We start from the raw sequence: 26,506 nt of genomic DNA, 5'->3' as shown, positions 1-26,506 counted from the left end.
GTATCGTTATTCTTCTGGCCGTTTAGCCGCTGGATCCCTGCCGAAGCCCAACATTGCTCGCACTTTGCCCCGTGGAGGCAGACCAGGTACCCAGTAGTTTGAGATTTATACTCTGGGGTGCCACCTAATTTCCTGAGATTTCAGTGGCTTGGACCTATAAAAAATAAATAAAATAAAAAATAGAAAGCGCGCGCGATTAATGGGGTGAGATGCTAAAAGATTAGAGACCAAGAAGGGATGATGCGCAAATTTGAACATTTAGATTTTATTGTGTGGGGCATTCGCTGTGTGACAGACAACAAGGAATGTGGTGTCATCCCTCCAACGTCAGAAAAGGGACACTTACGGTGGAGGCGGTGTTCTCGTGTGGTGCGGAATAATAATCAAAGGCCACACCCATCTTCACGTTTTTGATAGGGGTACTGTAACTGCGCAGAGGTACCGCCCTATGTGCGACTTTTTAGGGGTGCGGTTTGCCCAGATTTTATTTTTATGCACGACAACGTCACTGTATATAGAGCTCAAGTGGTGGAGGAATATCTTGAAACTGAAGATATCCAACGACTGTAGTGGCAAGCACTATCACCAGACTTAAATTCGATCGAACATGTGTGGGACGCCCTTGGCGTCGCATTGCATGCCAACAGCAAACTCCTCAGTCACTTGGTGAGCTAAGGTCTACGCTGGTGTAAAAATGGGATTTCTTGCCACAAAATCTTATAGACACCCTTATATCGAGTATGGTTCACCGCTATCAGGCGTGTTTAGCCATTGCACGGGATCATACGCCATACTAATGTAATGTGACCATATTTTCGTGCATCTTGTATCGACTTCTGTAATATGACCTTTTTTGGTAATTCTTATTCAACCCCTATAAATGTCCCTTATACCTGTCCGAAGTTTCTCGCTGTCTCCTCATTTCATCGTTATTGTATGGTACACTACCATACCAAATTTTATCTCTCGTCATCGCAAGCTGCATGAGTTACACCATGCAGCTTGCAATGAAATGAAAGACACCAGTTAGTGCCTTTCGTTTGAAAGTCACAACTCATGCTGCAATTCTGTTAATTTTATCGAGCAGTATAGGTACCTAAAGGTATAACGGGTGATGACCGAGTTGTTATTTTCACCATATGAGAGACGCCAAAACTGTACTTCTTACACTAATAATATTTTAGGGTAGAAAGCCTCAAATTATGTAAAATTATATAATATAAAATTATGTAATGATGCAATAATGAGTAGTAATGATACAAATACCTTAACCAATGTCAGTTTGAATTTTACATAGCTTGAGTCTTTCTGTCCTAAAATATTATTAGTCTAAGACAGGAGTCGGCAACCTTCGGTTCTTTGAGCATGTAGCTGCTGCTCTTTAGCTTTTAGCCCACATGAAGCAAAGTTTGAAATGAAGTTAGAGGACTTAAAAATCAAGGACGTGGAGTGCAAGACTAAAATGCCTCAAAACTGAAATTGAGGATTTGGAGAGGCAAAAGGCTGCCCTTGCAATTCAACATAAATGGATGCCGATAGATGAGTTGAAAAAGCAAGACCAAATTGTGTTCGATGCGTGGTGTAGCTTACCGGACACATATATAAATTTGATTTGAAAATATTTGCGTTTGGACTTCTCTCAGTTTTTGGTTCGAAGAATTTCTGTGGGCAAATATTTTCAAACCTGAACTATATTAAAAATATATCAAGAAACCGTCTGAACAATGCGAGTCTCTCAGCATGCTTAAAAATCAAAATTACGGCATACTTCCCTAATGTTGAGAGACTCGATCAAGAAGTTCAGCAGCAAAAGTCACATTAATTAGAAATATTATTAACAAATAACATTTCAAATATATATATTTTTAATAAAACACCTTCCCACTCTATTCCATTTTTTAAAAACTCCCCCACCCCTCCTCCCCAGCTTGAGCTGAAGTGCGGCTCTTCGGATTCCCTTTTTTCTTTTTTTTTTTTAATCAGTCGTGCTGGGGTTTTCCCAGCACGACTTTCCATGAGAATGAGTGACGGTTTGCTATGGGATATGAACATAGCCAAACTAAGAAACTTGAATGAGAATAGTGTGAAAACCCCGTTCTTATTTCAGGCCCATTGACTTTTTCTTCAACTATTTCTCTTCCTTCTATCCTGTCTCTCCTTTTCTTTAGTCTATCGGGGGTTGAAAGGATAAACGAAGATCAAAAATTATCCTTATACAATGGTGTCGTCTGGGGGAGCCTAATGGTATCCTTCGTTACCGAGAATAGGTAACAACAATCTTCCCTACTGGGGAAGCGTTGCCTATTCGGGAGATTTATGAGTAAACTACTTGGGTGAATATGGGTTTGAGAAGTAACTGATCCTTTCCTTTTTCGAAGGCATTTCTTCTTCTTCTTCCTCTCCACCTTTTCGCTTTTCTGTGTCCAGTAGGACAGAGATGTGGATAACAATGTTTATTCATCCCATACACATTTACAAACAGTGCTGAGTGGTAGTACCCAACCGAAAATTAGCAACGGTAGTCTTCTATAATAGGGAAGCATTATTTACATGAAGTATAAGGAGGGCAACTCGTTGCGAAGGATTTTACAATAATGAGGCCAATGTACAAACTTCGGTTTGTCTAAAAAATTTAACTATGTAGCAATGATGCAAATGCACTAACCAATGTCATAGTTTGAGGCTTTCTGCCCTAAAATATTATTAGTTACAGTAGCTCAAAAAATTCTATATGTATCAATACTTATGGGTTGAGAGATCAGCTAAGCGAGACTGATATCAATTATCAATATTCACTAATGGGGAAGTGTTATTTATTTGAAGTATAAGAAGGGCAACTCGTTGCGAAAGATTCAGTATTTGAGTTACCATGAGTATGGTAACTTGACAGCAATTGCCAAGCAATTACTCTCACTCAACTTACTCTCACTCAAACTGTGCGTCATATGGACGTTAAAACCAAAGCTTTTTTTTAAAAAAAGAATATGATGATTGTAGTTTTAAAAAGTTTTTGATCGCATGACCTTCTTTTATAAACAAATACTATGAAGCATACCTATTTTAATGAAAAAAGTTAGGTTAGCTAAAATTTGAAAGAGTGTTAGTTTTCTTTTTTTTTAAACCGGGATTACCACGAATACGTATGTACCTAAAGTTATTATATGTTTAATTAATTGATATTTGGTAAGCGACCTTCCAGAGCCCATCCGAAACGTTAATATGTTTTTCAGTATTGATTCCTGGTGATTTAAAATTATTTTGAATATTATTTCAGTACAAGTTAATTTTTATTCTAAAAACATTTGACCTAAAACCACGTCGTTTCAACGTTGAGTACCTTCAATAACCATCTGTAATTTTTCTTTCTTTTTTTATTTTTTTATTTTTATCATTGAGCATTGAACAACGCACTGATAGGTGAATGCCTGGTGCTTTTAACGCATATGTGAACAGGTTTTCTAGCACCTGTGTAAGTAGGACGATAACGATACGCATTACAATGAACCTCACTCGCGAATGGCGAAGTTTCAGGTTTTGTCACCAGGGATAATGGGGGCGCTTTTGCCATACCTCATGTTTTGGCAAATCACGAAATATGAAGATTGATGTACATATCTGATTTTTGCATTTGTACTGCATAATCATACTGCTAACAGCCAAGGAGCTAAGATTGTAAAGTTATATTTACACCATGGAAGAGGCATCGCAACGGTGCGCAGAACTTATTGCTGTTTTCAGGAGTTCATAGGATCACGATCAGTCCAATATGTACGTGATCTGAATTCTCTAATTTTGTGCTACAACGTTACGATATATTAAATTTAAACAAATGATTGTGAACAACCTTGTGGGTCTAATATTTATTCCTGTTCTTGTACTTCATAGCTGATCATTGCTGGGCAGCTATTTAATCGGACGGTATATGGGACAAATATATTTTATATGATAGGGCCCGCGAGTTGTACCAAAGGTAAAATTAGGCTCCTTAGTGTCTAAGTAGGAGTGAGCGTAGACAGAAGGTCCGTTTAAGTCTTACTGGTGCACAGTAAGTATTAATGCACACACTTGACACAAAAATATGGACCTTTGTATTAACACAGTCACAGACAAGAAATGCGAATATGAGCAAACAGATGCAAATAAAACTGACGTGTTGCCTCGTTGAGTTAAAGACAGCACAGGCTGTTCTACTGCAGTAATCTCAAGCCAGAATCGGGAAAAGGTGTGATCTATCAGACTTAGAAAAAGGTCTTATCGTGGGTGCACGTTTAACAGGAGCAACGATTCAAGAAACGAAAGACAATGGATTTTTCAAAAGCAGCCATCTGAAAGATTTTCAATGGAAAGCAAGTGGTTCTTCCATATCTCAAAGGCGTAAATGGAGAAGAAAAAGCAATACTGAAAGATGGCAGCCGTCGTACTATAAGGAGGACTGTGTTAAAAATAGGACATCCAGTGTGCAGCAAATAACATTTGAATTCAACCAAGCCCAGAACGCTCTTACCATGCGCAGAGAATTGAAGAAATTAGATATTGGCAGTCGCATGCCTATTCTGAAGCCATTTGTTTCAGGGAAAAACAGAAAATCCGCTTGCACTGGTGCCGAGAACGTAGTGATTAGACATGGGAACAATGAAAGTAATGCGGTCAGACGAATCACAATACACTTTGTTTTACACTGATGGTAGGCATGAGAGTGTGGCGAGAACCTGACGAAGCGATGGACCCTGCTTGCCTTGTTAAGACAACCCAAGTATATGGAGGTGGTGTGGGGAATGTTTTGTTAGCACGGACTGGTTCCGTTGATACCGGTGGAAGGTCAAATGTCAAATCCAGGGAGTACCTGAATTTTATATCAGATCTGTTGCAGTGTTACACTTCTGTCCCGAAGGTGATGACCGTTTTATGGATGACAGTGCAACACCTCATCTTGCCAGAATCGTGAAAGAATGATTCAGAGAACATGACAGGGATTTCCACCATCTTCACCGGCCTCCACATTCATCTGATCTCAACCCTATTGAGAATGTGTGGGATATGCTGGATAGAGCTATTCGGCAATGAAGTTCGCTTTCTTCAACCTTATCGCAGCATACCTGCTGTTATTCGAAACAAAGGTGGCCCGATTCGATACCAAATAAAGGTTCAAATTTTTTTGGCCAATGTGTATGTACTTTTATACATTTACTCATGAGTGGATGCAGGAAATAATTTAGACAGTTTATTTGGATTTAGCAAGGCATTTGACTTAGTCTCTCATGAGAAGTTACTGTATAAGCTGGAACATGTTAGGATTACTGGAACGATTCTAAGATGGATTGCAGGATGGCTGCAAGCAGAAGGCAGAGGGTTGTGATTAATGGACATGCTTCAAATTGGGTTAACATCAGAATCGGGGTCCCGAAGGATTTCTGATTCCCGATCTTTTTTTTCTGATTTTCATAAACGATATTGATAAAGGGCGTGATGACAACACTAGGAGTGACGATACTGGCAGTTATAAAGTTTTATGGGCATTGTAAACAGGTGGCAAGAAAAACCCATGATGCCCTATCAATGATATTATCGAACAATATCCTGTAGAGATAGGGAGGTCGTAATCTCACTGTATGCGGCTATTGTAAGACTGCATTTGGAATACTGTATCCGAATAGGGAGAACTCATCTGAAAAAAGACATTCAGCTTCTTGAAAGGGTCCAAAGACGGGTAACTTGCATAGTGAAATCTGAAAAAGGTAAAATGCAGACCTGTAAGAAAGCTGAACAAATGAGATGAATTCTAGAAGAATGAATGCGAGTATGCCTGTGAGCGTGAAAGAATAAAATACATATATGTCTTATTTTAGTACTTACTAACCTTACTTCTTGTTCTATACCCCTTTTAGGTTACTTAAATTTAGTCATTAGTTATCTAGCGCATTAAGATGCACCACACACCATTGCATTTCCCCCGTGTTTCAGAAAGAAGGATAAATGAGAGAAAAAAAATACATAACTTAACAGAAAATGTAAGAAAAAAAAAAAGCACAAAATCAAAAAAAAAAGGTTAAAAAAAAAAAAACCAGAATGAGAGCAGAGAGTGAATGACTATTGAGTCGGAAAAATTTGCCTATCAACCTCCCTTTACCCCTGGTGGGCAGATGGACCAGCATAATCCCCTGCCTACCCAAGCAGATACCACGCAGTAGCTATTTAGTTGGCGTGGTGTGGGATGTAGACACTGGTCAGCAGGACTTATCCCTGACCAGTGTGGGAATGAGCAGCAAACAGGCGCTCCAACATATGGACCCCTTTCTCTCCTACCACCTGGGTTGGTTGTTCTCTCACTCCCCCATTCCCTTCCCCCGTTTTGCCTGGTGGGTAACTCCATCGCCACCTATCAACTCCCATCCACCCAGGGCAGGATGGGCATCCAGTCCTGAGGGACTCTATACTGTCCCCCCTTTCAACCAGGTAGGCACCTACACTACTGCCCTCCTCTTTTTCTCCACCGCTTTAACCCCTCCCACTTCCTGTATTCTTACTACTATCTTCCATTTTCACCTTTTTTTTTATTGGGCTTTCCCTGTCTGTAGCCTTGGCTATTACAGGATTCGCCCCGCCAGTGTTTTGCACTCCCTACCGCCCTTCTCCTCCTCCTGACCCTGGACGGTAAAGTAGTGGTTTTTGTGTGAAAACGCGGGCCTCTAGGCTGAGGCCGGATGAACAACACAACCCCACACTAATACTACACAAACACTCACTAACCTAAACAAATCTGGCCTTTACGTAGTTTTGTATTCATCACATTGCCAGACGCGGAATTGGGGGAACCCCCCCCGGAGCTGCATTACAAATAACACTATACACTATACTAGTGCAGGACCTCCGTGCAAGTGCCTACTGTACCATAAGCAAAATAGACACGTGCACAGGAACCCTCATCCTCATATGTTGATTTATATAAGCAGTATCATTATAGATTTTTCTTATTCTAATGATTACAGTAATAATAGTTACTGTATTAGAATACAGTACATTATTTATTCTAATACAATAAATTACATACAGAATTTCTATGGGCACAGTTTGTTTGGTTCCTGTACTATTCGCATTTTACCCTTTTGACTTCTGATCTTGGAAGCACGGGCCGCTGTCTGCTGATGTGTTATAAGTTTACGTTTAAGTTACATCATATGTCATGCGGCCACACAGCCCGTGTGGGCGGTATTTCTTGTGAGTGATGTTACACCAGAGACTTGGTGCCTAGGGTCATAATCCGCCGCTTCCTCAGTGCTATAACCACTTTGCACCCCTTTGAATAGGTTTCTGTTCTAGTGTCGTCACGGAGTGGAGAGATTTTTGATTGTCCTTTCACTCAGGAGTGAGTCAGACGAAGATGCGGGTTTTTCCGTTAACTATTCTCTCTCTCTCTCTCTCTCTCTCTCTCTCTCTCTCTCTCTCTCTCTCTCTCTCTCTCTCTCTCTCTCTCTCTCTCTCTCCACAAATAGATAACCTGGAATTGAACAACTGTGTGTGGTGTGTACACAACTGTACAGACAAATATTCGAAAAACTGAGATTGACTTAGTACAGCCCTGATTGAGACTTTTAAAATTCCCCGTTTCCGACGAGATTCGAATAGAGATTTCTCTAAACGAATGCAAAGTGTCGAACCCACTATAGAGTTCTCTCGCTTCAACTCTCACAGGAAGTTCCTGCAACCTACATACAAAATTTCAGAAGCCTAAAACTAGTAGTTGTCGACATATTTGACCTTTTAATCCCAGATTACTTTGTAATCACTCCCTTATGCTACTACTACTACTACTACTAGTAATATTAGTGCATAACGGCCGGATGCACCATCAGTAATCTTTCTGTGTGTGCGCGCAACCGATTCGTCTGAATCTCCCAAATTCCACCATGGCGGATTTTATTCAAAAATAGAAGGCCGTATGCGATACCTCAATGGAAAAAAGGCCTGCATGGTCTTGCAAACTCACGAACGTCTTCGATGAACCATAAAGAGGATAATCCGTACTTCAGGCATGTCGCCTGTGGAAAACATCACGGAGAAGGTCCAGGAGGTCACAGAAACATCTGTCAGTGAATCAACTATTATGAAGCTATATAGCCTTATATTCAATAGTAGGACAGTTAGGCACTGTAACCAACGTGAAAAACGGGGTTGGAGTAGTGTCGTTTCCAATATTTATGGACTCTGAAAGAGTGGAAGAAAGTGTTATGGAGTGACAAATCTTTCTTCACAGTGTTTAATTCTGATGGATGTGTTTTGGTGTGACTATTTTCTGGAGAGCGCTTCCTGTAGTGCAGGGGTGGCCAACGAGTCGATCGCGGATTTAATTTCGGTCGATCACGACGAATTTTAAATATAGAGTCATCGCTAGATTTGCAACTAATTTACAACTCGCTGGCTAAAATAAAACTTCCTGCAGTCCAATCTAAACATTTCCCCCCCGTAACTTGAATTTATGTCCCTTAGTTCTAGCATCATTTATAATCACCTCAATCAAATCTACTCTAATGTGTCTAGTTTCCAAACTCTGCAACCCACATATTCGAAGTCTTTCTTCATAAGGACGCCCTTTTGCCGATCTCACCAGGCGAGTTACCCGTCTTTGCACTCTTTCAAGAAGCTCGATGTCTTTCTTTAGGTGCGGTCTCCACACTTGAACACAGTATTCCAAGTGTGGTCTAACAAAAGCCTTATATAATGGGATTATCACGTCCCTATCTCTACTTGCAAAAGTTCGATAGATTATCGATAGGAACCCATGGGCCTTCCTTGCAACCTGTTTACAATGCTCAGAGAATTTCATGTCTGACCGTATCGTAACACCCAAGTCCCTTTCCTCCAGTACTGGGTTTAGTTGAACTCCACCAAGTGAATAAGTTATTTTGGGATTACTGTTTCCCAGGTGTAATACCTTATACTTTGTTGGATTAAAGCATAGCTGCCATTTTTCTGACCATTCCTGAAGTCTATGTAGGTCTCTCTGAAGACGCTCAGCTTGACAGTGATCATTAATTACTCTACCAATTTTAACGTCATCTGCAAATTTAGACATCACGCCCTCTATCCCTTCATCGATGTCGTTGATGAAAATTAAAAACAACAGTGGTCCTAATACTGATCCTTGGGGAACCCCACTTCTTACATCAACCCAATCTGAGGAATAGCCATTTATCACAACCCTCTGCCTCCTGCCCTGAAGCCATCTTGAGTGCCTGAAACCATGTGAAGTCGATGACCTACTTAGACTTTTTGGGCAATTATGCATTGCCTACATTGTGGCAATAATACGAAAACAGGTTCTTTAAGTTTCAGCACGACAATGCTCCATGTCATATACTGAAGGTCATACAAGACAGGTTTTGGACAGTAACATGGAAAAGTTCGATTGGCCAGCTCAGACCTAAACCCCACTGAATGCGTAACGAATCGGAGCGCCGAATTATGCCAAGGCCAAAATGGCTTTCTTTTAAAGTTATTCTGGGTATCTGCTTTGCAGAAGGAACTGGGACGAATTTTATATATTGGTAGGAAATATGCCTACGACGGGTGACGCTGTCATACAGACCAAAAGTGACCATGCTATGTGATCAGCTAAGTGCCTGTGTGTTCGAATTCGTTTGGTCATATAATGTATATCAGCCACAACTACATGGTTGGATAATGATATTATCTCAATACTTCCCTTTACTTCTCAGAAGCTAGGTGGGGTTACAGTACAAGGAGAGTAGATAATTGCATAATAATAATTGGTATAATTGGTAGCATTAAAATTGTAAATGAGATTAATACGAAGTCACTTGAAGTAAGCGCATTAGAGTGGTGTGGTAGAGACAGAATTGCCTGAAGTAAGCGCATTAGAGTGGTGTGGTAGAGACAGAATTGCCTACAAGGATAACAAGTTTGTTAGATTGTAACAAAAACAGGTAAGGCTAGATTAATGGGCAAGAATTTCACTTAGACAAAACAGGAAATGGAAACCAACTTTGGAAGTTTGCCCAGTAGTATGCCTGAAGAATTTGCTTGAGTATACTTTGTAAAAAATAATTATGAATTTAAATGCGCGTCATTACAGCGCGACAGGACATTACGCGCGTCGTTATGAAATGCAGTAAACCGTATCTTCAAGTTATTTGCGTGGTTTATATTTGTAATCTTTACATTTTTAAGATGTAAGCCCTCCTGTGGCCTTGGCAGTTTCGGCGAATGCCATTATATGCATATTGCGTATTATGATTTTCATCTCGTTCTACTTGTTTGTCATCCTCGTGGGTAGCACAGTTGGTAGGATCGCCATCCTCCCCACGCCGGGTGGAAAAGACCGAGTTTAAGTTCCTGTCGATGATGAGAGGAATTTTTATGGGCCTTTTTCCCAGCCTGGCTGAGTTAGTCCATCTCAGGCGAAGGTAGCATGGTTTTTCTCCCGGAAACTCGGGTTTTTCGTCCAGAAAACAGAAAATCGACCTCAGAACATACCCAAATTATAGACAATATACATCGAGCAATATGGCCTTAGTCGCTGGTGTTCCTAAAACCTTACTGTAAGAGCAAGAACAACTTGTTTTTCTTAATTAGCCCAGGGACACTTGTTTTGTCTCTAATTCAACTTCTTCTCAGCCACTTTTGCTAATGCTACTATTATTACTACTGTAATATTTGTATTATCGTAATTAAACTGAGATCAGTTTATTTATTGATTAATACTTTCATTTTTTTGTTCAGATACATAGGATGAAAATTTTTTGATGTTAAAAATAACACAAAGCAAGAGCTGCTGACGAGGCTACCTGGACGCGCAACTTTTTCGGGAGTCGCTCAGTGGAACTTTATTGTTTAAATTTTATTTTTTCGTAACTTTTCATTTAAAATTAGCAGTGTAGTTATTATTTGTGATTAAACACAAACTCGGCGTTCTGATGGGATTATATGAGGGCTTGAAGAATGGGGTTAAGGCCTTCGAAGGATTAAAAGGGAGGGATCCATAAAGAACTCAGCCACCCAGTCCAGTGCTTGAGCCCATACTCCAGCATTAACAAACAACACAAAGACATCCTCCGCAGCAGGGATCCTTGACCCCACTGGAAGTAGCTATAGTAAGTTGTCAGGGAAGTTGGAAATACATTTTGAAAAAAGGATACCTGGAACAGAACCAGGACCCGGTTTATGGTTTTTGATGTACATATTGGCACTCATGATATTAAGAGTAGGAGATTTCATTAACAAGTAGAGAGAAATGTTGAGAAAAATGAAGAATTAGGGATTGAAATTGAAAGTGTCTGCAATCCTGCCCAGATACCCAAGGGGCGAGAGAGAGAGAGAGAGAGAGAGAGAGAGAGAGAGAGAGAGAGAGAGAGAGAGAGAGAGAGAGAGTACATGATGAGAGCCTTGTCAGTCAATTTGGCTCTAGAGGGACTGTGCAAGGCTCAGGGGGTAGATTTTTTTAATGTGGTCTGTGATAAGAGAGTTAAGTCTGTGATAAGCTGGTTAATAGTCTGTGATAAGCTGGTTAATAAGAGAGACTGTTTCTAGAGGGATGGGATAAATTTAAATAGCAGGGGTGCAAGAATATTTGGTGATGCTCTCGAAGCAGTGCTAGATGGGTCGAAAAAATGCAATCCTGAGAGGATACTCAGACTAATACTGCAGATTAGCAATAGCCACAGGAAAAAGTGAAAGTGATTCTTGCACTGCTTGTATTAGAACATGCAGCAGCCTGGAAAGCAAGGTGTCGGGAAATTCAAGACCTGCTGGGGGTTCTCGTAGAACACGCAAATACATGGGCTGTGTTAGTGTTACTAAGAGTAAAAACAGCTGCAAGTATACTTGTAAGTACACTAATGTTAGGTGCGTATTAAATAAATTTGATGGTTTTGAAGTACTGATCAAATTATCAAATGCAGACATTGTGGGGATATCAGAGACATGGTGTCACTCAAATATAACAGATTCAAAATTTGATGGGAGTACAGTTTATACAGAAAGGACAGAAAAAAAGAGCCTGCCATTATGGCCGGGAGACCCGAAAATTAATTAATCTGCCCATGTATAATAATATGTCCATAAGGTGATAGGCAAAAACCTTGGGAGGTGCATTATGGCCACAGAAGCCGATGCGCCAACAACTACCAAAAAAAAAATAATAATAATAATAAAAAATAAAAAAATAAGGTGATAGTGTTCTCTGGTCTATCTGTGGACAAAAAACCCGAGTTTCTCGGGGGGGGGGGCGGAACATTTCTAGCCGTGCCTGAGACAGACAGACTCAGCCACGCAGCTGCCACGAGGATCCTATGTTCTGAATTTAAAAAAAAAATCTAATATTAGTCCATCCGAGAACAAACTCATCTGCCTCTGTGTAATATGTCCATAAATTGCGTCTGTTCTCTAGTCGATTTACCTGTTTTTCTGGGGAAAAAAAAAATCCGAGTTTCCGGAGGAAAACCTTGCTATCTATGTCTGAGACCGACTAACTCAGCCAGAAGTGAAAACAAAAAACCCATAAAAGTTCCTTGTATCATGACGGGATTGGAAACCTGGCCATTTTCATCCGGTGGGAGGATGGTTACTATAACCACAGTGCTACTCGCGCGGGTATATTCTGTATTTACAGTGCAAGTTTTTCAAACACTGAACATGGTGCTAATGTGGATGAAAAACAGTAAATTTTGTTTTTGGTTACCTGTCTGTCAAAATTTCTCTTATGTACCTATGGTCATAGGTACATAATAGAAGTTTTAAAATACTTTCTAGAAGGTTTCGGGAATAGAAACATGTCTTCCACAAAATATGTTGATGAAGGTGTTGTTTTGGAATCTGTGTCGCAAGATCAAATAGAAAAATCAATACCACTATTGTATTTCGAGATAATTGCATCTCAGTATCAAAAGGAAATGTCCTGTCTGGTAATTGACGTGTTTTGCATTACAGTGCTACAGTCTGCTGCTTCCGAATTTTTTTGGCATACGTGCAACAGCCGATCGTCTGTCTTACTTGCGAGATTTGTCGCCCTGTGCGTTTTTATTATTGTCATCTCTATTAAAAGGGCGCAGGTCTGAAGACGTTAAGGATATTCAAAGAAATCTGACGACAGGAAAAATAAAAATAAGTAAACTAGTTTCTAAATTGTTGCGAAAGATCACAAAAACAAGTGGAAGGATCCAGCTTTAGAAAACGCTGATCTTTGCCATCTTCACTATATGAGGATAAATGATCGAAATAGAAACCCGTAGGACATTGCCATTAAAATATCCAAAATGCAGCCAGTACATCCTAATGCGAATCTAAATAGTAATTGATAGTACAGTGGTCAAAGCGGTGCGCTCGCTTTTGTAGGGGAACTTGGTAGTCATCTGTTTTTAAAAGTTGACGTGTAAGATTAGCTAAAGCCTAGCCATTTCTGTAAAAATATTAGATGGTGGGTGGAGGAATGTACATTGCATACCATTGGACAGCAGATGAGGAGGAGTTCGAGATGCAATTTAAGGTCACGGCGAAGGAGCTAAATATAATCTCGAGCGGGAAACTGAAATGATGTCTGGGAGGGTACAGGAGCAATAAACTTAGCAGCAGTGCCCGAAATAAAAATCAGAAATACCAGAACTCGGTGTTACAATTGTGTTATTAAACAAATATTCTTAGCCTTCGGGAATGCTTTGATGTGTTTTGATTATTGGAATGTGGTTCTGGTCCGTTTCATTCAATTATCTTCCATACATTTTGCCCTAATTTCTCCAAGCTGGTTTGTTTACGAATGAGATCAGCTCACTTTGAACATTTTGGAAACTTTTATACGTGGAACTTCCCTAAAGAGATTACAAATTAACATCTCAAAATGAATGCTTTTACATGTACATACCAACAGAAGGTTAAACGTTTTAAAATGTTAAATAACCAAAATATATAGAAGACCTGGAGATGATATTTTCTAAAATTTTCCTTTACACATATATAGACAAGAAAAGACGAAGCCTTTTAGGATTAAAAGGATTTATATAGCCGTTCCACACATTCATCTTACGTATATGGAGTTTATGTTACCTATTTTGGAATTTGCTTTCTTAATTTGGTTTCCCAACTCATTAAAATATCCAAAATATATGGTTGAATCTAAGTTACTAAATTACGAAGATCGAAATACAATTAGTTTTGCATAGAAAGAATTATCTGAGTTATTTAAATAACTGTGAATTATATTTATTATCTAAATCATATCTCTACGTATCTTCCTTATACTAATATCAATTCTTGGGCCTTCACTGTACTCCTGGTTGATGGTATTCAGTGAGGCCTGATGGGATTTACTTACAATTCTTCTGGATCTACGTGGATTGACAGTGGTTATAATCACCGTCCTCCCCACACCCGTTGGCTCTAATATGACAGTTTTTTTTTAACCACTCTTCTGAGCGCTCTCCGGTCTCTTTCAGTTGGTTCCTGCAATCCAGCCGAACGTTTTCCAGCTGTAATAGCAATAGCACCATATTTGCGTTTGTTGATTATGATATAGGATGATGCAGTTTTTCTACAATGGCACGAACAGACTGATTGCTAACATGGCATTCTATGGTGATTCCTCCGTCCGAAGTCGTGTTTCTTTTTATACCTATCCCTGACACGTGGATTGCTGTATGGTTCATTTTTCCCAAATCCCAGGGATGCCGAAAGTATTCGGCAATATTGTGTATATGTTATATACAAACAGGGTCAAACAGCGTATTTAAAAACGATGTAAAATAAATTAATGTTAATATTCAAGTTATTAATCAGTTTGAGATTGGGAACACCGAAGAATCTGTTAAAGGACAAAAGGACAAGATTCTATTGGAGAACAGGATTAGAAACAGCGTCTAGAACGAATTTAAAACATTTTATTGGTAGTTATCACTATAAACAACGAGTTAATTTTTTTTAAGATACCGGAACTACGTTCCGTCTCGTTTTCAGAACTTCTTAGCAGGCAGTGTACTATTAATAGCAAAGGGGGAGGGGAAGGAACTGTGAAATGCTAGTGTCTAGAGAAAATCGTAAACTAAGAAGACATCGTCGTTGGGTGGTATAATAGGTAACAAATACTTAAAAAAAAATCCTCTTTTTTTTTTTTTGCTCTTGTATGCCTTTGACCCTATCATGTATCTTGTAGGAAATTTAAAATAATCAGTAAATGGGTAAAAAAAAATTTAACGAAACAGTGAACTTTTTCTAAGAAATTAGTTTACTTTCTTGAATTTCTCAGCCTATTTTTTTTTAATTTTAAGTTGTTAATCTCATATTTATTAAGACACTTTCTGTTTTTCTAAGGTGACATTTTTAACTGAAATATTGTTTTAATTGTATTATTATGAAAGTAGATGTATAATTTGGCTTACAAGAAGGTATACGAAAAGACGTTTTCATAAGTGGGATTATTTAAACTTATTACGTACATGTATTGCCTGATTTGGCCTCTGAGGCTTTGTTACTGCCACTGGTTTGGAATAAAAAATGACCCGTTCGTTCATCTTAATGCTCTTTTCTGTTCATACTCCGGGACGACCATATAAGGTCAGAAGACTTCACAAGATAGAAGATACAAGAGCATAACCGTATTTAGCAGTCACGTGCCCTCGAACCACGATCAACTCACACACTTAATGCTGATATACAGTAGGCTGTCATTTGGCCACGCAGCTGCTGCCTCAAATATAAGATATTTTGATTCCTATAATTACCATTGCCAACATCTTCCTACATTTCCTGCAACATGGCCCACATTAACAGTAGTTTGATGTTGATCATCCAGCTTCAGACAACCTATTAATGCTTCTATGCTCAAAATTGCTTAGATGTACGTGTAATATCGTCGAACACGTGCCAAAGGCATTGCCCTCTCTTAGCAAGACATAGACTTCATCTTTATTTGCACACACACGCACTCTTTAATCTAGGACAAGCCCTAATGCCTACCATAAACAAGATAGTCGATCATATGGCTCCAGTGTTACTGCACTGGGTATCTTTCACGACACCCAGTGCAGTGACATTTACGTTTTATATTTAAAGTTTTTTATCATTTACATTTATATGTTTAAATAACATTTTTTTAAACTTTTCAATCAGATCCATAGATTTCTTTTATGTATGCCACTGTCTTAAGTTTATTCCAGTCCTAAGGAAAACAGTACCATTCAAAATAATAATAATAATAATAATAAACATATATATATATTTTTTTTTTATTTTATTTCTAAATTGTAATTTACATTTTATTTTGATTATAAACTACGGTTTTATCATCCAAAATAATTCTGTCTTATCCGCTATGAGGCAGCAGTGTCGCCGCTTTTCAGAAGAATGCAATTTCCAGAAATAGTTGAGCTCCCCTCGCGTTTTCAAATAAATACATCAGAGCCATTCTAAGAAATATAAATAAATAAGTCTCTTTGAATAAATGGGCTACGAGTTCAACAGAATTTTTAAAATGCCGCATCCCCACCCATACGAATTCTTTGACGTATTTGTGTTTTTTTATAAGAATTTTTTTTTTTATAATGAACTGAATAAATTATGAAAATCGAGCAAATTAATAATTACAGAAATATAATTATTAATTTGCCTTAATTCTCTTTAATTAATAATTAAAGAGAACAGAGCTGACCGGGGTAGCCGGGTGGATAAAGTGCCTGCCTGGCAACCAAAAGGTCGCGGGTTCGAATCCCGCCTCAAGCTTGGATCAGAGTAGTGCAAAAACCTTGGGAGGTGCATTATGGCCACAGAAACCCGACGCGCTAACAAGATTTACCCTCATGCCTGCACTGAAAAAAAAAAAAAGAACAGAGGCCTCTTTCAATTTAAATTAATAATTGTTACATGCAGTCTGTAATTCTGAGAGTGTCTAGTCATTGGTCGTGCGCAGTAGAACATAAGCACCAGCCGACTCTTTGCCTCTATAGAATTGTGCAATAGTATTACTTAATATACAGTGGGTTTCAAATAATCAAAAATCTATGACAGCAGAACTGTTGGTTGCAGAGGAAAGCGGTTTTTACAATAAACATCTATCAGTTATGGAATCAAAACGATTTAGTTCCAAATTTCTCCGAAAGGGAGAGCTATTCTCAACTAACGTGACGTAAGCGGGTGTGTAGGTGACTTTAAAAATCATATTCATTCGTTTTCTATTAATTACCGTGTTAAATTTCCGATCAACTTCTGTTGTTTAAGCTGCACTACGCTAATGTTGAGTTTGTGACAGTTGCTGTATTCAAGTTTAGTTTGGAAAGATACACAGAGGTAGAACCGAATCAGTAACACCGTCTTGCTATCCAAAAATTTAGAATCATTCACGAAGTAAGAAACCATCGTTATCCACCGCAATTGTGGGTTGTTATTGAAGAGCACGCTGATGAATTGGCCAGATGGCTGGTGGATGGAACAATGACTGTTCCATGCCAATCATGAAAGCCTGATTGCCATTGGAATTGCACACACAATAGCGTGACGAGCACTAAGGAATACATTACACTTTTATCATTTATAAAATCCAGCATGTACAATAATTGCCACTACAAGATTTACCAAAGCGAGAAGCATTTACCAGGTGAGCATTTGCAAACATTGATCAAGACCAGAACTTGTTGTTGAACGTGTTCTGGACAGACAAAGCCCCTTTTTCTCATCTGAACTGCTGCATCTGGCAATAAACAAATTCAAAAGTTGTGCCTCATGCCTGCATTGAATCTACTGTGCAGGCACCAAAGGCAAAGGTAACAATGCGCTGTTTTACCCAGGGATCGAAACGAACACCGTGACGCTATTACGATTTATCATACATATCGGTAATATTATGTTTAATTGTCTTCTGCTCGTATTATCCTGAAAATTCGTAAAATTTTCCATTTCGAACGCTAGATATACCGTGTCCTTCGCTATTGGACCATTTTGAGGAACGTTTTGACAGTGATTTTAAAACTGCGATATGTTCCTTTTACACCAAACTATTATACCTATCTTTCAGGAAAGAAACGCAAACACAGTCAATACCATAAAATTCCTGCACGATGATGCACCACCTCAAATAACAGCAAGCCCAGTAAACAGTTGCTGAAGTCAATTTTTGGTGCAGACCGCCTACTTGACAGCACATTGTCCATATCGACGTCTGAGATCCCTAGATTTTACACCAGCCGAGTTTTTGTTATGAAGTCCAAGAGTCTTACATATATAATTGTAATCTGACATCTCTGCCAGCAATGAACGATGCCATATGCCAAGAAGTTGTAGCAATTTCAACTCATACGTTATTTTCCACAGTGAATGGAGTAATATCACAGCTATATTCAGCACTGGAATGTGTTAGTGGACATGTTGAACAGTTGTTACTGTAAAATTTGTTATCACCCAAGTCTTATAAAAGTAACTTTACTGGAAGTTTGAAATAGGAAATCTAGATAGCGAATCCAACTGGAAATCAGTAAGGTTGGTCCTTCTGTTGTTCTTAATGCATGACCTTATGTTCTTAATGAATGAATTGCTGAAAGTTGCTTCATATATTCATATACGAGCCCGTAAAGCAGTCTTCTGGTTCATAACAATAGCGTAGCATCTTATTGTAATTACCGTATTTTCGAGACTATAAGACGCACCCAGGTTTTAGAAGGCGAATATGGTAAAAAAATATATTTTATCGTATATATCAGAATAAAAAATTCACAAGTGCTTATTAACAAAATATTTGTGTAGGACGAATTTACTTGTCGTATAATCCCAAAAACTCTCTACGCTACGGTACATGTCTATGATCCTCCTGTCAATAGCTACGACATCACGACTGTAGATACAAAAACTAAAACACGTAAATATACATACGCGTAAATATAAATAACTATGCATAAATATACACTGGTTATATTAGGTTAGACTTACTTGTAACTCACACTGGAGGGAAGATAATAGGCATGTACCCTCGCTAATTTCACATTCTTCATCACCCATGTTATGATCTAAACTTCGTCGAAGACAGCAATTGGAGTCAGGAGGAGGATAGAGCCAGAATCTAGCAAAGGCGAAGAGACAGTTATCAACAAGAGAATTAGGATGCGTAGACCGATTCTTGAATAAAATCGAAAGCCTGCAGGCTGTCTAGAAACAAAGTTTTACCAGAGAGAACATTTATTATTTTTTAAACATGCAGGACTGCACTCAGAAACTCTGTTTTCATTGAGCAAAGCAGCCATATAATTTACAGAAACGATATACTGACTTATCGTGGCCCTTAGCGTAAATTAAAATCTAACAAACCTATATTATAAACGTTCTTTGTGGCCTCTTTCTGTCTTCTAGAGGCCTGGAGTGGCATTGTGATATGCCATAGTGCATCAGTTAGTGATGTAATTGATGATTGTGTATATGCTAATAACAAGCTGCCAGTCATAATTTGAGAGCTGCGAAATTCTTAGTATTAGGAATTGCCTGTTAACCACCTAGACTTCTCCGATGTCATATCATTACGATGTATTTCTTGATCTCTCCAACTAATCTCAGGTGGAGAGATCAAGGTTTTGAGTCCTCACAACATGCAAACTATGACGTGAACACAACCGATCTACTTACATTACACTGCACCTGCCCTTTGGCAGAGTTTTGGATTAAGTAAATTGAATGTTGGTCCTGTATCCCAAATGTTGGTCCTGATCAAGGATGCAAATCGGTTCTCGAACTTGGCAAACATGGTACACTTATAATCGTATGAAATGAAGTAAGGCGTTACTCAAAAATAACAGCGCAATTTTTAACTCTGTACTCCTCCACTTTACGCTTTGTAACAATAGCTTTGCCACTCCATTATATCACGCAATGAAAGCCTTAACCTCCCCTCCATCCCACAAACCCTTTGTGATCAACATGTGTTTCTTAATTTCATATAACACGATAAATAAACACATGAAATGCATATTTAAGAGAAATTCTTATTAAACTCTAACACCACAAGCACTTTAAGAAGTGATTCGTTTTAAACAAGAATATAGAAATAAATTCTTATAAACAACGTTATATGGACTAGGAACAATCACACTCACCTCTACGTGTTTATTTAATATTTATTACTCTAGAAGTATACGCGTAAAAGCGGCTCTTTGTAGATGTACAATATAACAGTAGCATTGCTTTTGAATAGCTGCCCAGACATCAATTTTTCTACGGAAGTTATGTGAAGTCGAGTAACGTCTACATTATACACTCAAGAAAAGTTTCTTCTACTGGTCTTCTTCCGGTTTCCTAGCCATTGTCCCTCTCAAGGTACTGGAGTAATATAGATTGAATAATATTTCTTGCTTTAGATTATCATAAAAAGAGTAAACAAATGGATCTACTTTTTTTCAAAGTCTGTGTACAAATTGCTGTATGCTTCTAGTTAGTATCGAGATCTACCTCGGATACCGGAGAAAATGGTCTCTTCCTTTCTTGTAAATTTTAAGCTAAGGCTCGAACCCCCCTACAGAAGCCCTCGCTGGTAGCACAGTGGTTATAATCACCGTCCTCCCACATCTGGTGGAAAAGGCTTTAGTTCGAAGTCAATGACACGAGTAATTTTTATGAGCTATTTTCACAACGTGGCCGAGTTAGTCAGTCTCTCTCGAAGGATGCATGTTTTTTGATCCTCACAGAAACTACGGTTTTTCGTTCAGCAAACAGCAAATGAACCGAAGAATACATGCAATTGAAAACAATATACAATACACTGACGCCTTATAGTTTTAGTTGCTTTGGCGCTTAACACACATGACCTCGCCCTACTGGGGTCCAGTCCCTGGATAGCTAATCATCTTCCCCCACCCCACTGGATACAGTAATAAATAACGTTGAATAAACACTTAGAGGTAAGAACTGTTTCACATTAGCTTTACTTATGGATACTGCTAAAGACTATTTTAGAATTTTAATTTAGATTATATCTAACTCAGTTTTATATAATTCAATTAATTTTGGCCAAATTAGCTTTAGTGAGATTTTTCTTCAAATTGATAGTTTTACATGCCAAAAAAATCGTTTTCGAAACGAAATCAGAGATGTATTCGACTCTTGACCGAAAACAGGCTGAAATAAATTTCAGCTCATTAAAATTGTGTGTGCTTCATCTGTTAGTGAGTAGCACCAATTGTCGAATGCATTCGAATGATATTTGCAGTTCTTTAGACGGATATTAAATTAATATACTGGTGTACATAATGAACCAAAAGTTAAGACATTTCAACCATTTTTGCCCATAATCATAGTTCAAGCATTGTTGATCCTAACTGTGTTGAATACAGTAGTTTATTTATTGGTCGTGAGAACTTTGCGTACAATATGATAATGTTATACCCAAAATCCCCACCGTTTTAGTAATACTAATATTAATATATATTTTCATATATATAGCAGTATTAGCAGTGTTGACATGAAGTAAGGAAGCAAAGCTTATACAGCACCAGCAAAAAAAAAAAAAAAACCACTTAATTTCTCATTTCAAACTATTCACTACCAATTTCAACGCTGGGTAGAAGACTGGATTAATCCATTAGAGTAATCCATTGTTGTAATAGTGGATTACTCTTTAGCTGAATACCGATTTCTGCACATCTATTCTGCAACCATCTTTTCATTTTAAATTTATGCCACCTTGTGTGTGTTTCATGAGAGAAAGGTAAAGATTCTATCAGCATTTAGTTTACTTAACCCTTTTAAAGTCTTGTACACTTCAATTAGGTCACCATTCAGATGCTTAGTTTTCGGAGACCGCAATTTACAGAACCGCAGTCTTTCCTGGAAAGAATATCCTTTTGTGCGTCCTTGTTACTCTTTTTTTCTGTCTTTTCAATTGATTTATGTCTTACATCAATATCATTAATAAATATTTAAAAACAGTAAGGGTCCCAAAATCTACCCTGCGCTATCGCACCCATCATATTAATCCATGAAGAGCATTGGCCATTTATAACAACTGTTTGTCTCCTATCACTTAACTATCCTTTTATTCATAGTGGTAATGACACATTTCACCAATTTACACAACAAACGTACATATACGGTATCAAAGGCTTTACTGAAATCTAAGTATATGATGTGAAAATTATTCTTTGCAACCCTTTCTTTTGTGACAACCCCGTAGTATCTAATCAGATTAACGAGGCAAGAACTCTAACAAATCTAAACAGCGATTTCCTTATGGCTACATTCCTATTAAGATGACCTTGCCCTAGTTCTTTCACTATTTATTGCATTATTTTTCTTGGCACAGGCGCCTCCGTAGCCAGGTGAGCAGGAGCAGCAGTGCTTCTTGATTAGACCGGGGTTCGAGCCCGTGACCACCAAATACGGAGGATGTGGAAGGGTCAGGGAATGACCACCGCATATCCCAGGTGCAATATGGCCTTAGTTGCTAATGCTTCTAAAACCAAAAATCCTTGGCACATAGGCTAAACTTACAGGTCTGTAGTTACCCACTTCACCCTTTGAACCACTCTTGTGAATAGGAGATACAATCTGCAGGTATCCTCCTGAATCTAAGAACGCTCTCATTATTACGGCTAAAGGTTTAGCTGCCTCTTTTTCAGTTTATTTTAATATAATTGGATAGATTTCATCCGTCCCAGGTGCTGTGTTCACTTTTAGCTGTAACGATTTCTCTTACATCTTACTTTCCATTATTATATAATAATTTTACTCTCGATCAATTATTAGATGTAATTCTGCTAACCCTATCTCTAAAAACTTTTTCATATGTGAATATAGTTGCAAAACATTTGTTCTTTTATCAACAACTTGTGCAGAATCATCAAGTTACATCATTCTTATCCAGTGGACCAATTTATTCAACCCTTTCCTTCTAGTGTTAACTTACTCAAAGAGTTCCTTGGTAAGTTTCTTTCCATTGTGAGCCAAACACTTCGCATAATCTGCCTTGACTTGCCCAACATGTTAAATAACTCTATTAAGCTGACTGTATACCCCGACAATTTATAATCATCCATGCATTTTTATTCTCTTTTATACTAAGCTCAGCAGTTCATCTCACTTTCATTTTCGTCTAAATCTTCTTCAGTATTATCTCTGAGTTGATATAAAGTGCTTCGGTGCCTCTGATTACCTCTCTGAACTCTTTTTACATTTACATTTTTTCCATTTCAATGGCATTTTTGCCATTTACATTTTTTAACATGTTGGTCCCACCGAGTTCAAATTCTCCTCTCTTTACCCTCAGCAGTTTTCTCTGAATAAATCCCACCTCAATGCACTATGATAACTATCTAAAACTGTGGCTTTTCTGATATAACTATGATAACTGCCACCTAATGGTTCCTTTACTTGAAGATTCCTAATATGATCAATCAATCACTACTGATAACCAGATCAAGAATTGCTTTCTCTTGTTGCCTCTTGTTGCTGTTAAAAAACAGTCGTCCAGCAAGCTGCCACCCCATGAGTTCCAAAATTAAAATTTCCCATGGTGAGACACTGTCTTGTTGGCCCACTCTGTTTGTCAGGACATCCATTTAGCCTATAATAGACTCCTACTCTCATATTTGTTTTCCAATTGTTTATGCTGCAAGATTCACTCTAATTATACAGGAAACTTGTGTTTACTGGTTGTACGGTTTTAAGACTTTCTTCCTAACTAACTAAAAGCATCTCTCCTCTCGCTCCCTTCTGTTATGTCTGCCAGGATTTTCTGTACACATAATCACCATATTCGAATTCTACATCCCTAATATCAGAGCATTACCATGTTTATCCCCTTCTGTTATGTCTGTCAGGATATTTTCTGCACACATTTTAATCGGCATATACGAATTCTGAATCCCCAATATCAATCTTACCATGTTTCTTACCCATAATGTCAGCATTTGATGATTTAATCAATGCTTTTAACTCGTTAGATTTAAGAACTATACTCTTAGCATTAGTTTATAAGCAAATATATATGCCTGTTTGTGTTTTCTAACTTTTCTAGCTGTACTCAGACTTCCATTATTCGGAATAAATTTCTTTCCAATATATCTTTTTGAAAATTAAACATAGGTATTCAGGTCCTTGTGGTTTCCAAACTCTTAGCCTTTCTAGTGTAATGGAATAATATAGGTTAGACAACCTTTATTGTTTAGATTATAAATAAAGCATTTAAAAACGGTTCTTCAAAGTCTATATGGAATGAAATTACATGTTGTTCTCCATTTATTGTACATTGTTTGATTCTTGCCCATATTCTTTTAGATATTTTCTTCCAAGTCGAAGGCTGTATACCATAAAAAGCAGCTAGAAATGTTCTTCACAACCCCTAAAGTGAATTATCTCATGTTGTCAAGTCGTACTTGGCAGCCATATCATATCAGATTCTTTTCCATTGATGTGCATTTAGATACAAGGACTGATCCGTAGAAGGGGGACAATTGGGGTAATTACTTCGTAAAATTATTTGAAAAGCATGTTTTTGCATGTTACGCTACTGCATCATGCTCACTATCTTTCAAAAGAGGGTACATCTTGATTCGAGATTCCTCACACTCAATTGTAAAACGAACCATGTTTTAAACACCTTCAGATATACCATATGATCAATGTTTCCCTCAAAATATACGGATCAATTGCAAAAAATAAATCGTTAGAGAACATGCTTTTGCTTATGTATGTGCACTTTGTGTCCATCCTGTACTTTTATTACCCTAATTGACATCTTTCATAATACCAACAGCCAAAACGCCAAATAGGTCACAAAGCCAAAATACAATTGTATTTAGAATGACGTTTTCAATTGTACCAACAATTGAAAACGTCTACACTTTAACCCATTTGGTGTTTTGGCTGTTGGTATTATGACTTCTCCTTCTCTCCATCATCTAATGGGCTCCAAGCCGCAAGACCTATTTATTACCTCAGTTAACAGCCTCAGTTATTACCTCAAGTAGAGAGTTGCTTATCATTTAAAGGATGAAGCAAAAATGTTTCCAATGAAAAAAGTTTTTGCTTCATCCTTTAAAAAGAAAGATAAGCAACTTTCAATCACACAGTTCTTTAAGCCAGTTTCTACCTCCTACTGAATTTACTTCCTCTGCATCTAACTCTCCCATCAATAAATCACCCCTCCCAGAGTAACGCTTCCTATATATTTATTACATTATCAATAAAGAAAAAAAATCCGATCTGTTTATTCACTGGCACTACCAAACAAGTCAGAACAGTTTGCAATTATTTTGAAGATGAATAAACTATCTAGAAACTTTCCACCTGATCAATGATCGCCAGTATAGATTCCGTCAGTTTCGAACTACTGTTGATATATTATTGGCTTATGATTCCCGTCTATAGACAAATTCAGTGGAAAATTTTGGTGACATTTAAACAGTTCCTCTAGATATTTTAAATGCTTTTTGTTGGTGTTTGGAATAAAGGTCTTCTAAATAAGCTTCCATTTTATGGTTTGCAAACTGTTTTTTGTAATCGGATATCCAGCTTTCTCCCTGATTGCACACTGCGGGTAATGGTAGACGGCATTTTGTCTTCTAACTTCTTCAATACTGTTGGTGTTCCCTAAGATTCACTTCTTTCTCCCATTCTTTTAATCTTGTATATCAAGGATCTTCTTCTTTTGATTAGAAATCCTATCCATAGTTTTTCTGATGATAGCGCACTGCATTCCACTTTCCAGTTTGAGAAACCTTGTCCTGCACAAACAGCTTCTACTTCTAGGATATCCACTACCAATTCCTTCAATGCTGATCTCCAGGTAATTTTCCAGTGAGGCAAAGATAACTTAGTTCATTTCAATTAATCTAAAACCCAGTCCTGTCTTATATCTCGCAAAAAAAAATTCTTCTGCTCCTATGCTTATCTTCGACTGCACTCAGATTTATAAACAAGATCACATATCTCTATTAGGGATTACCCTGACTTCTAATCTGTCTTTGCATAAGCAGATCACAAATATTGCTTTCTCTGCATCTAAGAAACTGCTTTTCTCTTTACGTTTTCGACGTTACTTTTTCGTAAGCAGCTATTCACTCTGTAAAAATATCAAATCCGCCCTACCATGGAATATTGCTCCTGCATCTGGGGCGATGCCCCCATAACCTCTCTCAAGCTTCTGGACTCCATCCAAAAGAGGGCAGTAGGGTTAATTACTGACCCATCTCTTACAAAGTCTCTATCTCTATTCTCTGTCTTACAAGTGTTCTATTTCTGCTGCATACCTTTTCTATAGGTACTTCCATGGACATTGTTTTTCTAAATTGGCTTCTATAATTCCCTTTCTCTCTCTTCCAAAACCAGTCTGAACACGTGCGGAAAAAGTCAGCAGCCTTTTACTGTCCAACTTCAAACTCACAGAGCCAATTTTATTTTTCCTCATTTATTGAGGCTGAGAGGTGGCAAATGAAGTTTAACATTGACAAATGTAAAGTACTACACATGGGAAACAGCAACCCCAGAGCAACGTATCAACTCTGTGGTACTACACTGACAGTGGTAGAGAATGAAAGGG

The 26,506-nt window shown here is 38.1% G+C and overlaps 1 protein-coding gene and 1 long non-coding RNA gene across 3 annotated transcripts in view; one reads left to right on the top strand and one right to left on the bottom strand.

Moving 5' to 3' along the window:
• LOC150082232 (uncharacterized) overlaps nucleotides 1–26,506 on the top strand; it is a 1,008,282-nt gene that overhangs the window by 308,869 nt on the left and 672,907 nt on the right. The gene's annotated exons all lie outside the window — the stretch shown is intronic.
• LOC150082233 (uncharacterized) overlaps nucleotides 1–26,506 on the bottom strand; it is a 90,588-nt gene that overhangs the window by 60,348 nt on the left and 3,734 nt on the right. For both annotated transcript variants that reach the window (XR_016547266.1, XR_016547265.1), the window contains exon 2: nucleotides 18,916–19,045. This is a non-coding gene — a long non-coding RNA (uncharacterized LOC150082233). The remainder of the gene's footprint in view (nucleotides 1–18,915; nucleotides 19,046–26,506) is intronic.

Source organism: Mastigoproctus giganteus, chromosome 8 (assembly GCF_048544385.1).
Source record: "Mastigoproctus giganteus isolate SK-2022 chromosome 8, ASM4854438v1, whole genome shotgun sequence".
Classification (NCBI taxonomy): Eukaryota; Metazoa; Arthropoda; class Arachnida; order Uropygi; family Thelyphonidae; genus Mastigoproctus; species Mastigoproctus giganteus.
The sequence above is the reverse complement of the archived record's forward strand: the minus strand, read 5'-3'. Positions and strand labels throughout refer to the sequence as shown.